We start from the raw sequence: 12,955 nt of genomic DNA, 5'->3' as shown, positions 1-12,955 counted from the left end.
GTGTTAGTAGTAAAGAAGTGATAAATTAAAACGTCATGCCTGATGGAGTAGTTTCGCTGCATGAAAGGCCAAAATTTAGTAAGCGATAAACTTTTACTCTTTCATCATTTTGTGGGTGGGGGCATCAGCAAGAACAAGTTTCGTAAAAGTTTTAAGTTATGTATAAAGTTTGTTGGAAGTCGCTAAATATCTTCACTCCCAAATACTGGATGAATATCCCAGCCAGTACCTACGTTGTCCTCATCAGAGACAAAGGAAGTGCGATAGGACCGCTGTTATTTTCTATATACATAAATGATCTGGCTGACAGGGTAGAAGCAGTCTGTGGCTGTTTGTTGATGATGCTATGGTGCATGGGAAGGTATCGTTGTTGAGTGAGAGTAGGAGGATGCAAGATGCCTTATGGCAGCTAGCTCTAAATATAGATAAATATAAGTTAATGCAGACGAGTGGAGAAACAAACCCGTAATATTCGAATACAGCATTAATAGTGTGCTACTTCACACAGTCATGTCGACAGTTAGGAAGGCGAATGATAAACTTCGATTTATCGTGGGAATGTAAGTCATCCACAAACGAGACCCATTCTTGAGTATTGCTCGAGTGTTTGAAATTTGTACCAGCTCGCATTAAAGGAAAAAATGGAAGCAACTCAAAGGGGGCAGGGTCGATCACCACACGAGTATTGCGGAGATGATTTGTGAACACGAATGGGAAATCGTGTAGGGAAGATGACGCTCTTTTCGCGAGAAAGGACAGACATCATTTTTTGATCCAGCAGCCATTAAAACACAAAGGAATTACAGGCATTTGCTGATATTGTGCATTGATTTAAGTCTTTGAGCTGAACCGGGATTCGAACTCGAGTCTCCTGCTTGCTAGGCAGATGTTCCCTACCAGCAAGCCCTCCGGACACAGTGGTCATCGCAACTGCACGAACTACGCTAGCACGCCTCCCGTAAGACCCAAATTCCCAGATTATCCACACAGTACTACTGTAGTGCCCCTTGATCATTAGCCTCATTTCTCGTGGCAGTCGAGACAGTCTTTGCTGTAAGCAGCATAATTTTGTAACAGAAAATTAATAGTACTTGAATACAAAACAAAAAACGGCACATCCGGTTCACGTAGTGGTATCTACCACGAAGCATCATCACAACTGAGAAATGTCTAATAGGTGATGTGAATTCATACATGCATCATTTTACTACTATCTTTGGTGGCGGTAACTCTCACACAAATTCAAAAGTTTTCTGTACACTGAAGTGCGTCCACTAAATTCGTACACATCGGCCACTTGAGGAACTAAAATTTTAGAAGTTTATTTATTTTTAAGTACAGTTAAACCACCACTAGCTGCATATTATTTGATTTATTTGACTTGTTTCGCTTAGAAGATGCAAACTACTTCTGATATTCATTGATCTTGTGGCAGTTAGTCAGAGATATAAAGCACCATCCTCAACGAAGTAGTGCCCAGCTACACCTACTTCTACACAGATACTCCACAAGCCACCGTCCGGCGGAGGGTACCCTGTACCAGTACTCCTGATTTCCCTTCTTGTTCCACTCGCAGACAGAGCGAGGGGAAAACGACTATCTATATGCCTCCGTTTGAGCCCTAATTTCTCGCATCTTATCTTCGCGGCCTTTACGCGCAAAGTATGTTGTTGGCTGTAGAATCGTTCGACAGTCGGCTTCAAATACCTGTTCTCTAAATTTTCTCAATAGTGTTCCTCGAAAAGAACGTCGCCTTCCCTCCAGGGATTCCCCTTCGATTTCCCGAAGCATCTCCGTAACACTCACATATTCCTCGAACCTACCGGTGACAAATCTAGCTGCCTGCCTCTGAACTGTTCCGATGTCACCGTTTAATCCAGGCCACGCCAACTCGAGCACTTGGTGTTTGCGCGCCCCGGTACTTTTCTTCTCCCTCCCCTCTTTCCTCCCGAGCAGCACGAGCGTGACAGAGACAGCGCTCGCTCCTGCGTCGTCTTCGATGCGCTGAAGTATCCGTTCGGAATCTTATCAAATGGGACACTGTTAACCTGTCTTGCGAGCGTTCAGCAAGACGAGAAGAGGTTCGGATTTAGGCGTGCCATTTTTTGATGCTCAGTGGTAAGGTTCGTATTTGTCTGTAAAGTCTGATGGGAAAGCGCTGTGCTTAATATGCCACTCTATCGTAAATATGAAAGCATCGACAGTGCGCCGTCACTAAGACAAGAAACATTCTTCAGCACACGAGGGGTTTGTTGTTTTAGACAGAAGCAAACTGATCACTAAATTAAAATCGGAATCGTCACAAGTCTTGTTTATAGCGATCATTCTAAATGAAAAACAAAGATATACCTTTTTGTAATTTTGCTCTTATCTATAGAAACTTGCGCTATTTCTCTTTAGGTATTGTTGTTAAATTAAATTATGAGAAGGTTTTGTGTGGTAAGATTTTAAAGTTAATTAAAAAAAAAAATGGTTCAAACGGCTCTGAGCACTACGGGACTGAACTGCTGAGGTCATTAGTCCCCTAGAACTTAGAACTAGTTAAACCTAACTAACCTAAGGACATCACAAACATCCATGCCCGAGGCGGGATTCGAACCTGCGACCGTAGCGGTCTTGCGGTTCCAGACTGCAGCGCCTTTAACCGCACGGCCACTTCGGCCGGCTAAAGTTAATTATTGCTGCTGTTGTCCTGCAGACAAGTGAGCTGAACTGCACATCGGAAAGCGCAGTTTGAGCCAGCTACATTGTTTCACTGAAAACTGCAAAAAGTGGAAGACCTTTTACGGACGGCCCACGGCCAGTTTGCAAAAGAGTGTTTTGTAGAGTGTTCGGAGGTAATATCCTCGTCTTTAGTGACCCCATTTGAGGCATTAAGCTTATCTGAACATGCAGTTTGTGAGGTAACGGGCGAGCTATGGCGCCCTGAAAAGTTCTAAGTTCGGAGTTAGCGTGGCCGCACGGGCCACTCGGCAAGCTGGGGCTCGTCAGCGACCGTGAGGTGCCGAGCATCGGCAACAGCAAGAGGGGCAGCCCCCCCCCCCCCCCCCCCAGCGCGTGGTCCAGGCCAAGCGCGTGGCTGGGAATTCCATGTTGACGCTGTGACAAGGACTGTGCGTTGAGTCAATGAAGGAGATGTGTACGCCTGGAGTGCCAAAGATGGCGGACTTTGTGAAATCACAATGGCAGACATTTCACAGCTCATCTAGAAATCAATAATAGCCAGAGGAATCATGATATCTTAAAAAGATACATGTGCATTACCATTATTTGCTCGACGATTCTGATGGAGTTATCAGATTTTAAATATCTTTATTAGTTTAAAGTTTAGTATCTGACTGTAAATTATACAAGTAACACCCAGCAACGAATTTACAAAATCTAAACGGTTCGTCCGATTTTCTCGATCGACGTGTCTTTAGAAAGCTATTAGTGTAACCCTAAATTGGTATGAATTACAGGCATGTAACTTGAATAGTACGTGAGTTATTGGAGGTCAAAGTGGCCGAGTACTATTGATCGCTTCAGGCCATAAGTACTCCACAAAAAGTGGTTCAAATGACTCTGAGCGCTATGGGACTTAACAGCTGAGGTCATCAGTCCCCTAGACTTAGAACTACTTAAACCTAACTAATCTAAGGACATCACACACATCCGTGCCCAAGGCAGGATTCGAACCTGCGGCCGTAGCGATCTCGCTGTTCAAGTCTGCAGTGCCTAGAACCTCTCGGCCACAGCAGCCGGCAGTACTCCACAGTTACACGAAAAAACGGTAGCAGCATGCTTATAAATATATTTATTAGTGTATGTCTTTGCTTATATCCGGTATGTACTATTCATGAAGACATTGGTCAAATATTTACTGCGTTTTAGAAAGCACACGGATACTAGGCTACTAGCCTACTTTTAGTTTCTATTCCTTTGACATATGTTTTATTTGATTTGTTTATGTATTTAATAATGTGTGTTAGAGCGTGTTTGTGGTCCAGCCGTAGGAATATTTATTTAATTTCGAGTTATTTAAATGTAAATCCAGTATTTCGTATGTGTGTCAATATCTTTGTGAGTGTGCATTGGCTTGAAGACATGGCGGGAGTGCTCTAGCTAATCATAGCGCTCGTTACTACAGCAGGCGACTGCCGAAGAATGGAGAGACGGTATGGAAGTGGGGGAGGAGCATCGGGACGTGGAGGATACGGAGGAGTGCGGGACGCGAAGGCGCGACGGAGTCGCAGGAAAGACTTGGAGAGTGGAGCAGTTGGCGCGTGGTCGCGGGAGATATGGCTTGTAATATGGAAACTATGTATCGCAGCCCCTAACAACGAAACCACCCAAAACTTTCAATATTTGAACTCTGAGTCTGAGGGTAAGTACCTGAGGGCCAACCACTTCGTTTTCTTTTTTTTTCTTTTAACAAAAAAAAAAAAAATCTGCAAGTTTCTTGAAGAGTGCAAGGCATTGGTGCCGAATTAAAGGAGCAATTGCGCGATAAACGTCGTTACTTCGTAGAGTAGTCGACTGCCCTCGGTGAGAACACTTACAATTGCAGCATAGCTCAACATGCTGTTCTCGTAACAGGTGTCAAAAAAGATTTCACTGTTTTCCATAAGCAGGGAAGATATTTCCCTGGCTGCAGAGGAGGTTTTGAGCGATATACAGTTGTTACTTGAACGCCTGTACAGCATTGCAACTGATGGGGGCCCCTGCAATGTTGTCGGTAAGGGTAGGTTTTGTAGGCCGTTTGAAAAAAAAAAAAAAAGTACGTGAAGCTGAGCTTCCTCCAATTTTGATAATACACTGCCTTTTACATCAAGAACAGCTAAGTTGCGTACTGTCTTTTATACTACCTCATGTTGCAGGAGCGGGCTTTGTTTTGCGCTGACCTTACACACTATTGACGGAGCTACGACAACGTGTTTCCATTTCCACCAAATGGTCAAAACACGGTCCTGTCACAGTAACTCAGGTCACTCTGTTTCTACAGGGGTTGCAGAAGGTGGTAGATATAGTTCTCTCCGACTTCTGCTCAGTTTCGACTTGAATTGGAATGATCACACGCGCAAAGCTGCAGAAGTGGCTGCAGTTGCAACAGGGAAAGGAGCTGCCTAAAAAGCCACGTTGAATTTAACTGTGACAGACAGATTCGAAAAAGGTGACTCCTTCCAAGATATGAGAGTGGCAGAAATATCATTCACTAGTGGTTGTAATCATTAAAGGACTTCTCAATAGGATCCAATGCAGGTATGTGGTTGAATGGAAAGACTTGATTCCAAATCGCACACAGCATTTCTACCTCACAGCATAACACTAGAGATCTGAAAAGCCTGTGTACAATTCTTGTGACCTCAATCAGCACACTATCTACTGCTTGTGATCCTTGTCAATCAACCATCGCCTATAACCCAGTGGATACATTGCAGAATCTCTGACATGTCATTGATACAGAATCCGTTTCAAATACTGGAGAAATATCTAGCGGTGGCATGAGGGAGTTGCAGGTACCGGTTTCATACCGCGTTCCTTAACCGAATCACTTTCTAAACTCGATGATTTTATTATGAACTTAAACCCGTCGGCGACTTGTAACCGCATTGTTGGTCTGATAATATACACTCAAATCGGCCATCACCGTCTGTATTCAGTGTCATGGTATTTCTGTCGAAAAACCACTTCATTCGCACGTAATGTCATACCACAATTTATAAGGCTTGTATAGATTTTAAAAATGGTTCAAATGGCTCTGAGCACTATGGGACTTAACATCTGTGGTCATCAGTTCCCTAGAACTCAGAACTACTTAAACCTAACTAACCTAAGGACATCACACACATCCATGCCCGAGGCAGGATTCGAACCTGCGACCGTAGCAGTCGCGCGGTTCCGGACTGCGCGCCTAGAACCGCTAGACCACCGCGGCCGGCTATAGATTTTAACATGGATACTTGTGAGCACCTGTAGAACCAAGACCGCTTGTGACAGTAACATACAGTAGTTATTGGGATCGAGATTTTTTAGCATCTGGCGGTTTGTAAGACGATTTCGTTTCTCCTTCTAAGACACTGTGGTACCACTTGCAAGAAAAACTTATCAGACATGTCCACCCATTACTGATTTTCGGTCAGTATTGTTTCGTATCATCAGCAATCAGTTATTGGCTAAGTATTGTTTTTAGTAGTACAGGATGCGTGATAGGTTGGCCTTAGCATAAGGCTTACAAAGTATGTGAGTGCGTGCGTGCGTGCGTGTGTGTGTGTGTGTGTGTGTGTGTGTGTGTGTGTGTGTGTGTGTGTGTGTGTTCTGACATGCGCAAAGAAAACGATTATGTCCAGTCGTAAGGAAAGGTATGGATTTGACTTTGAATATTGCGATAGCCGCAAAGGGAATGAAAGATTTTTTTTTTCTTTTTACTTGGAAAAGTATTTCAAGTCATAAGAATGGTACTGATATTTCTATTTCCAGAGCCACAGCCGTCAGCAGGGTGTATTAACGATACTTGTTGTGGTGTCACCGCCAGACACCACACTTGCTAGGTGGTAGCCTTTAAATCGGCCGCGGTCCGCTAGTATACGTCGGACCCGCTTGTCGCCACTATCAGTGATGGCAGACCGAGCGCCGCCACACGGCAGGTCTAAAGAGACTTCCTAGGACTCGCCCCAGTTGTACAGCCGACTTTGATAGCGATGGTTCACTGACAAAATATGCTCTCATTTGCCGAGACGATAGTTTAGCATAGCCTTCAGCTACGTCATTTGCTACGACCTAGCAAGGCGCCGTATTCAGTTACTATTCGTATTGTGAATCATGTACCGTCAAAAGCGACGTTCATCATTAATGGATTAATGTTAAGTATTCCACCAGCTTCGTCCGTTTTTCTAAATTCTAATTTCCTTGTCCTGTTCCAGACCTCACGCCAGCCTGCGTGAGCTAAAACGCGTGCCTTTCGGCCTCCTCTAGTAACACGGTGTTGGCTCTCCTGCCAACCACAACACTTGTCTCACTGTCAAGTGTCATCCAATGGAGACTGCGATCGTAATACTCAACTGTAAGTATAGCGATCAAATAAGTATGTAGCCGGTTTCCTAGGACGATTCTGTCTGGGGGTGCGTGGCGCGCGGCGGCGGTGGCTTGTGGCGGGAATGATTCACGTTTCCAGCTAATAGCAGGAGCCGTCTGAACGAAAAGGCCTGTCGGGATGCGGGAATGTACCTGATTTAACCGTGTCGTCCTCTACACAGCCTAATAGCGAACTAATACTCAGTATGTGTTGGACAGCCTTCGTGATTGCGTGGAAATTTGAGAAGATTCAATATGGATACGTGTTTGCGCTGGGCCATTATTCCCTCCCCCGGTTGACTGCTTCTGCGCATTTTCCGTCTTAGGTTGATTGTGGTGTGTGCATCTAGTAGGTGGAAGACACAAAAAATGGTTCAAATGGCTCTGAGCACTATGGGACTCAACTGCTGAGGTCATTAGTCCCCTAGAACTTAGAACTAGTTAAACCTAACTAACCTAAGGACGTCACAAACATCCATGCCCGAGGCAGGATTCGAACCTGCGACCGTAGCGGTCTTGCGGTTCCAGACTGCAGCGCCTTTAACCGCACGGCCACTTCGGCCGGCTGGAAGACACATTTGCTGGTTCTCTAGATATGAGAAACACCTCAGTTGATTTTGTAAATTATAAGGGTGATTTGGAATCTTTTATATCATCGACATCGATATTCGCGAGTGGAAATATCAATTTCCTCTATTTTTTGAGGTTTCACGTAAAGACCTTCGTAGATGGGGTAAAGTTTCTAGTTACTCAGTGGTTTACACTGCCGTCCTAAGGGGCCCGGGTTCGATTCCCGGCTGGGTCGGGGATTTTCTCCGCTCAGGGACTGGGTGTTGTGTTGTCTTCATCATCATTTCATCCCCATCCGGCGTGCAGGTCGCCCAATGTGGCGTCGAATGTAGTAAGACCTGCACCAAGGCGGCCGGACCTGCACCGTAAGTAGGCTCCCCGCCAGTGACGCCAAAAGCTCATTTCCATTTTTTCCAGTGGTAGAGCACGCTCTATCTCGCTTAAGTTTCGAGTTTCTAGATAAATAATTTCCAGTCTATATCTCTGGAATTGTAATGTGCAAGTGATCAGTAGCATACTGCTGTGTGCTTAGTATCGAAAAATACCGCGTAAATGGTATGATATTCTGGTAAATCACGTGAAAATGCATATGTTCTTGTAATCCCAGAGTCTGGAGATGGGTGTAGCAAGCAAGCAGGTAGGGACCAGAAACAGTAACACCTTTAGCTAAGGGGAGCCGACCGCAACTTTGTACAACAGTCTTTGCACTATATGCACGAGTGTCCGGTGATCATTACTGTGTGTCCTATTGTGAGGGGGGTATAGATTCAACACAACGATAAACCGTAAGGGGAATGAAAGATTATTTTATGTGCAAAATTATGTGCACTACAGACATTGAGATTCATTCCAGAATCATGGTCGTCAAGAGAAGTCATTTCCAGTAAATTGCTCGGTATCAGACAGCGGCAGCAACCCTAATATTTAATTGTAGTTACACTGGTAAACATGTACCCGGTTCCTAATATTCTTGTAAGTCTGAAGATAACCGTAGAAAGCTCAGCAGCAAGCAAGCAGGTCGGGGCCGCAAACAGCATCTCAGCAGACACCTTGCGAGGTGCCGGGCCTAGCAGTGTATTTAACACAAAATTCTTCTAGAATCTTCATGTGTAAATGATGCTCTAAGCCCCCCCCCTATTGTAACTCCTACTTTTGCTGTTACACATGGATTAAGAAGAAACGCGAACTAACTGTAATCGACCCTGCAAGTGGAGTAGAAAAGAGTTTGGCACCTGAAATAATTTAATTTGATAGAAATTAGTTAAATAAAGGAAAGTTTCATTAACATAGTGAGAAATGAAAGGGTTGTTCTACCGATTAAAAGAATGAAAGTTCTGTCCAAAATGACAATTTGATTAATTATGACTAAACCCAAAATCATAAACAAAACACATGAAACATTTACAATACATCAAATTGGATACTCAAATAAATGATGTGAAGGTGAAGTGGTCCATAAACTAGATTGTGACATTTATGACGAAGCAGTATGTGGAGCCAATTCCTTGCAACTCAAATCTTAAGAGAAGCACATAGCCAACCCAACATTAATTACTGCTACAGTAGTGAGAACTCAGGCAGTGAACACCCAAGACAGACCAAAGTTAGAAAAGACGAACAGGCACGCTCTGCTGAGCTCTGATTATCACCTAGCAAAATTCCCTAATCTGCCAGTGCTGTGGACATACATTACCAAGCTGTCTTCTTAACTGCAAGGACACAATCTGGCGTACCGGAGACGTTGGCTGGTTGCTTCGACGTCCTGTCGTGGTTATGATAATGTCGCGAGTATAGCCCGAAACAAATTATCCTGATCTGGTTGTTCCAGACTAAAGACTTCCTAGCAATACAAATGCTCCTCTGAGGGAGATGAAGAAAGCCCGCCACACAATCACTGATGGTACAGTGATTGATTTTAACAAGTGAAGTCACACAGTAACTTGATACAGTCAACTTTAGCCAAAACTGATCAAGACAGACAACATAGGCTGCTTGTACACAAAACGCTCAATTGCCAACTGTACTCGGAAAGTTACCTTGAAGTCGAAACTTCAGCAACTTTGTCAAACAGTTACAATTAAATAAAACCAAATTAGACAGCCAATGGAAGGCAGGCTGTCCAGAGCAGCGAGAGCTCAGTCTTTTAACCTACAACGACGGAAAGGCGAGAGCCGACTCTCTCAAGAGCACCTGTACAAGCCGAACACAGAATATTTCCGCCCCCACGACAGTGGCCGTGGTTAAACGTTCCAATCAGCAACTCGAAAACCGGCGGAAAATTCCACTCTATTGCCGAAGCACTACCATTCCACCAATGGGGATTCTTGGCGCCAATTTCTGCGCCGTTTTTGCTACGTCACGGAGCTATGCCCGGAGCAAGCCAATCACAGTTACGATTTTGCAGAAAACGCGGGAATTTGCCCGCCAAGACAGCCTGGGAACACAAGTTATTCCCACGCCTCGCTGGTAGCCCGCCAGAAAGTGTTTTCACTAAGTTTCTGCGAAGTAATGGAATCTCTGGCCCAGCCACTCCGTCAGACCCCTGTGGGCATGTCACCCCCGCTCTTATGACAATGTCGGCGTCTGGAAAGCATCCACTCGACTGCCTCACACCCGTCGGCTTAATCCTTTCAAGTTCAGCAGAACCTGCCTGTCACCAGACCACCCGGGTGACAGACGCTGCATGGGAAGTCTTCGTGTGAAGGAATAGCAACTTTTCACTGCATACAATTAGAGAGGAAAATCGAATTACTCAGAGTAAGATAGAAATATGAGAGGGGGCTCATGCCACCTCTCAACCTTTGTTCCGAGCTGGGGCTTGCCCATCCTTTGAACACAGGTTCAGAGAGTCTGAGAAAGCTTCTGGCTTATGATGATTTGGTTCGTGGCTCCCCCTGGATGGGTGAATAGTAAACTAATACCACGTTTACGTTGAGTTACCTTCGGGACCGCGTGTGGTGCGTGTTTGCACTGGGAGTATTGATAGCGCTTCAACTCCTACCACTCAGGTCCTCCTGGGGTGAGGGGTTGTCCTTGGCTGGCTCACCTCACTGGCTGATGCGCTTCTGTGGGCCTTATTTACGGCGGCAGTTTCCTCTGTCAGCACAGCACTGTGGCACGGTGAGTATGTGGAATGTATCTGACGATCTGTATACCACTTTTGCGGGGCTTAACTGTCAGTGCAATATGGAGATCTCTAAAAGATAGTTTTGCCGCTGAAAGTCTCATCTGCAGAAAACAATGGCGGACATTAATCCTACACCGGCAGCAGCAGCAGTTCGATGGGTAAATTCAGTAAGAGACGTGACGGACAGGCTGTCCCATTAGGACCATCAGGAAGAATGCATTCGGTGTTTTTCTGGACTATTTTCGTAAACAGGTCCTGTTAGGACAAGAATTTCTATGCAGATGAAACCTACAACAACAACAACAAAAAATGCGACTTTTAACTATTTCTGTGGCACTTTACTATTTCCGGGATGGTACTGATATGTAATGGACAGGCTGTCCCGTTAGGATCGATAGGTAGAATGCATCCTGTGTTATTCTGGGGAGCATTGCAAAAGATTTCTATAGTGCGACGAGAGGGGGACTTGGCTGTTATTACATAGACATGTGACATCGGAACTGACAACCTTTTATCTGCGCCTGCAAGGGTGAGCCACTATGCAAATATCTCACTGAGGGTGATTCGCTATGCAAACATCTCACTAGACCACAGTTGTGTCTTCATACCAGCAATGGTGCCTAGGTAGATATGTGTTTTGACAGGTATTTCTAAGGCGTCAAGTATAAAAGGGATGCCGCCACCTCATGCTCGCAGGACCTGAATGGACACCTGCATGTGGTTCGACATTTGAGGGCCACGTCATAGCTTTGTGGGGGCTGCTGGTGCATCACGACTCCTGGGAGCATGTGCAATGACGTTCTGTGTGGTCTAGTGGACAGGGGGTGGCAGGCGGTGCATGCTTTGTGAATAAAAATTTTTTAACTGTATGTTTATGTGTGAAGTGTGTTTCATGGTGGTATTCCTTGCACGATTGGAATAAAAAGAAAGGCGATCGATCTAATTACTTCTTACAAGACCTGTATCTTTCCAAACAGCAGAGAATGATGAGTGAGAAAAATCCAACTCCGGCAAAGTGATTCTTTTTTTTTATAAATAAACAAAATACCCCTGAATTTTTCTTCATTGTTCCTTCCTCTCCACTGCAGAGCTACCAATTTCCAGGTAGAGGAGGGGTGGGAGTGAGGGGTGGGGGAGAGGGGGTGGGGAGAGGAGGATCGATTTCCTGAAAAATGCTTTAAATAAATAAAAAACTATATTCCATACAGTGCCTTGAATCCAATAAATTGTTAAAATAAACAATATTCCACACATTGTCTAAATTGTTTAAACAATATTCCATACCATGCAATCGATTTCCAGACAAACTCTATAACTAAATAAAGAAACTATATACTATACACTGCCATAAATAATTAAACGATATTCTATACATTGTCTAAATTGTTTAAACAATATTCCATATGCTGCAATCGAATTCCCTCGAAATGACCGATCAACTGAGTCTTTTTCCAGCCAGTTTCTGGGAGGGGGGTTTACCAGAGGGGGAGGGGTTAATTAATTGATAAATTTAATTAAGTAGTCAATCAAACTGATAAGAGTGAGAGAGGCTATTCCAATAATCAGACCTGAAAATGTACCTGTAGCAGAGAGGGGAAGCGGGTGGGTTGGAGGTCTCCTGAGAGGTGGGAGGGGATGGAGAGGGGGTAACAGAACAATCAAAAGAAAGGATCCTTTTAGCAGAACAATAGGTTAAGGACCTGTCAATCAAAGGAGAACAATAGTTTAAGTACCAGTCAATCAAAGGAGAACAAAGGTTTTGCCCTGAGTGCATACCTGCCCCTGATGTAGACAACCAGCACTAACAAAATGTGCCACAACATAGTTTTCTCTACTACTATCAGACCTACACTGGGAGTTATCATCTAGGATGCAATTTCGTATAACAGCAGGAGCTCTCTCGTGATTTTTCCCACGCACCCTGACTGCAAAGTTGTATGTCAATCTGGTTATTCGACTGATTGCGCTGCCTTTCATAAACAGCATTCCAGGGGGTGTTTTCCAACAGGGTAACGCTCGCCCCCATAGAGCTGTTGTAACACAACTGCAAACTGTCGACATGTGGCCTTGGCCTGTTCGATCAACAGATCTGTCTCCAACAGAGCATATATGGGGCATCATCAGAGGACAACTCCAGCGTCATCCACAACCACCACTAACTGTTTCTGTATTGACTGACCATGTGCAACAAGCATGGAATTTCAT

Source organism: Schistocerca serialis, chromosome 4 (genome assembly GCF_023864345.2).
Source record: "Schistocerca serialis cubense isolate TAMUIC-IGC-003099 chromosome 4, iqSchSeri2.2, whole genome shotgun sequence".
NCBI classification, from domain to species: Eukaryota; Metazoa; Arthropoda; class Insecta; order Orthoptera; family Acrididae; genus Schistocerca; species Schistocerca serialis.
Note: the sequence above shows the minus strand (reverse complement) of the source record.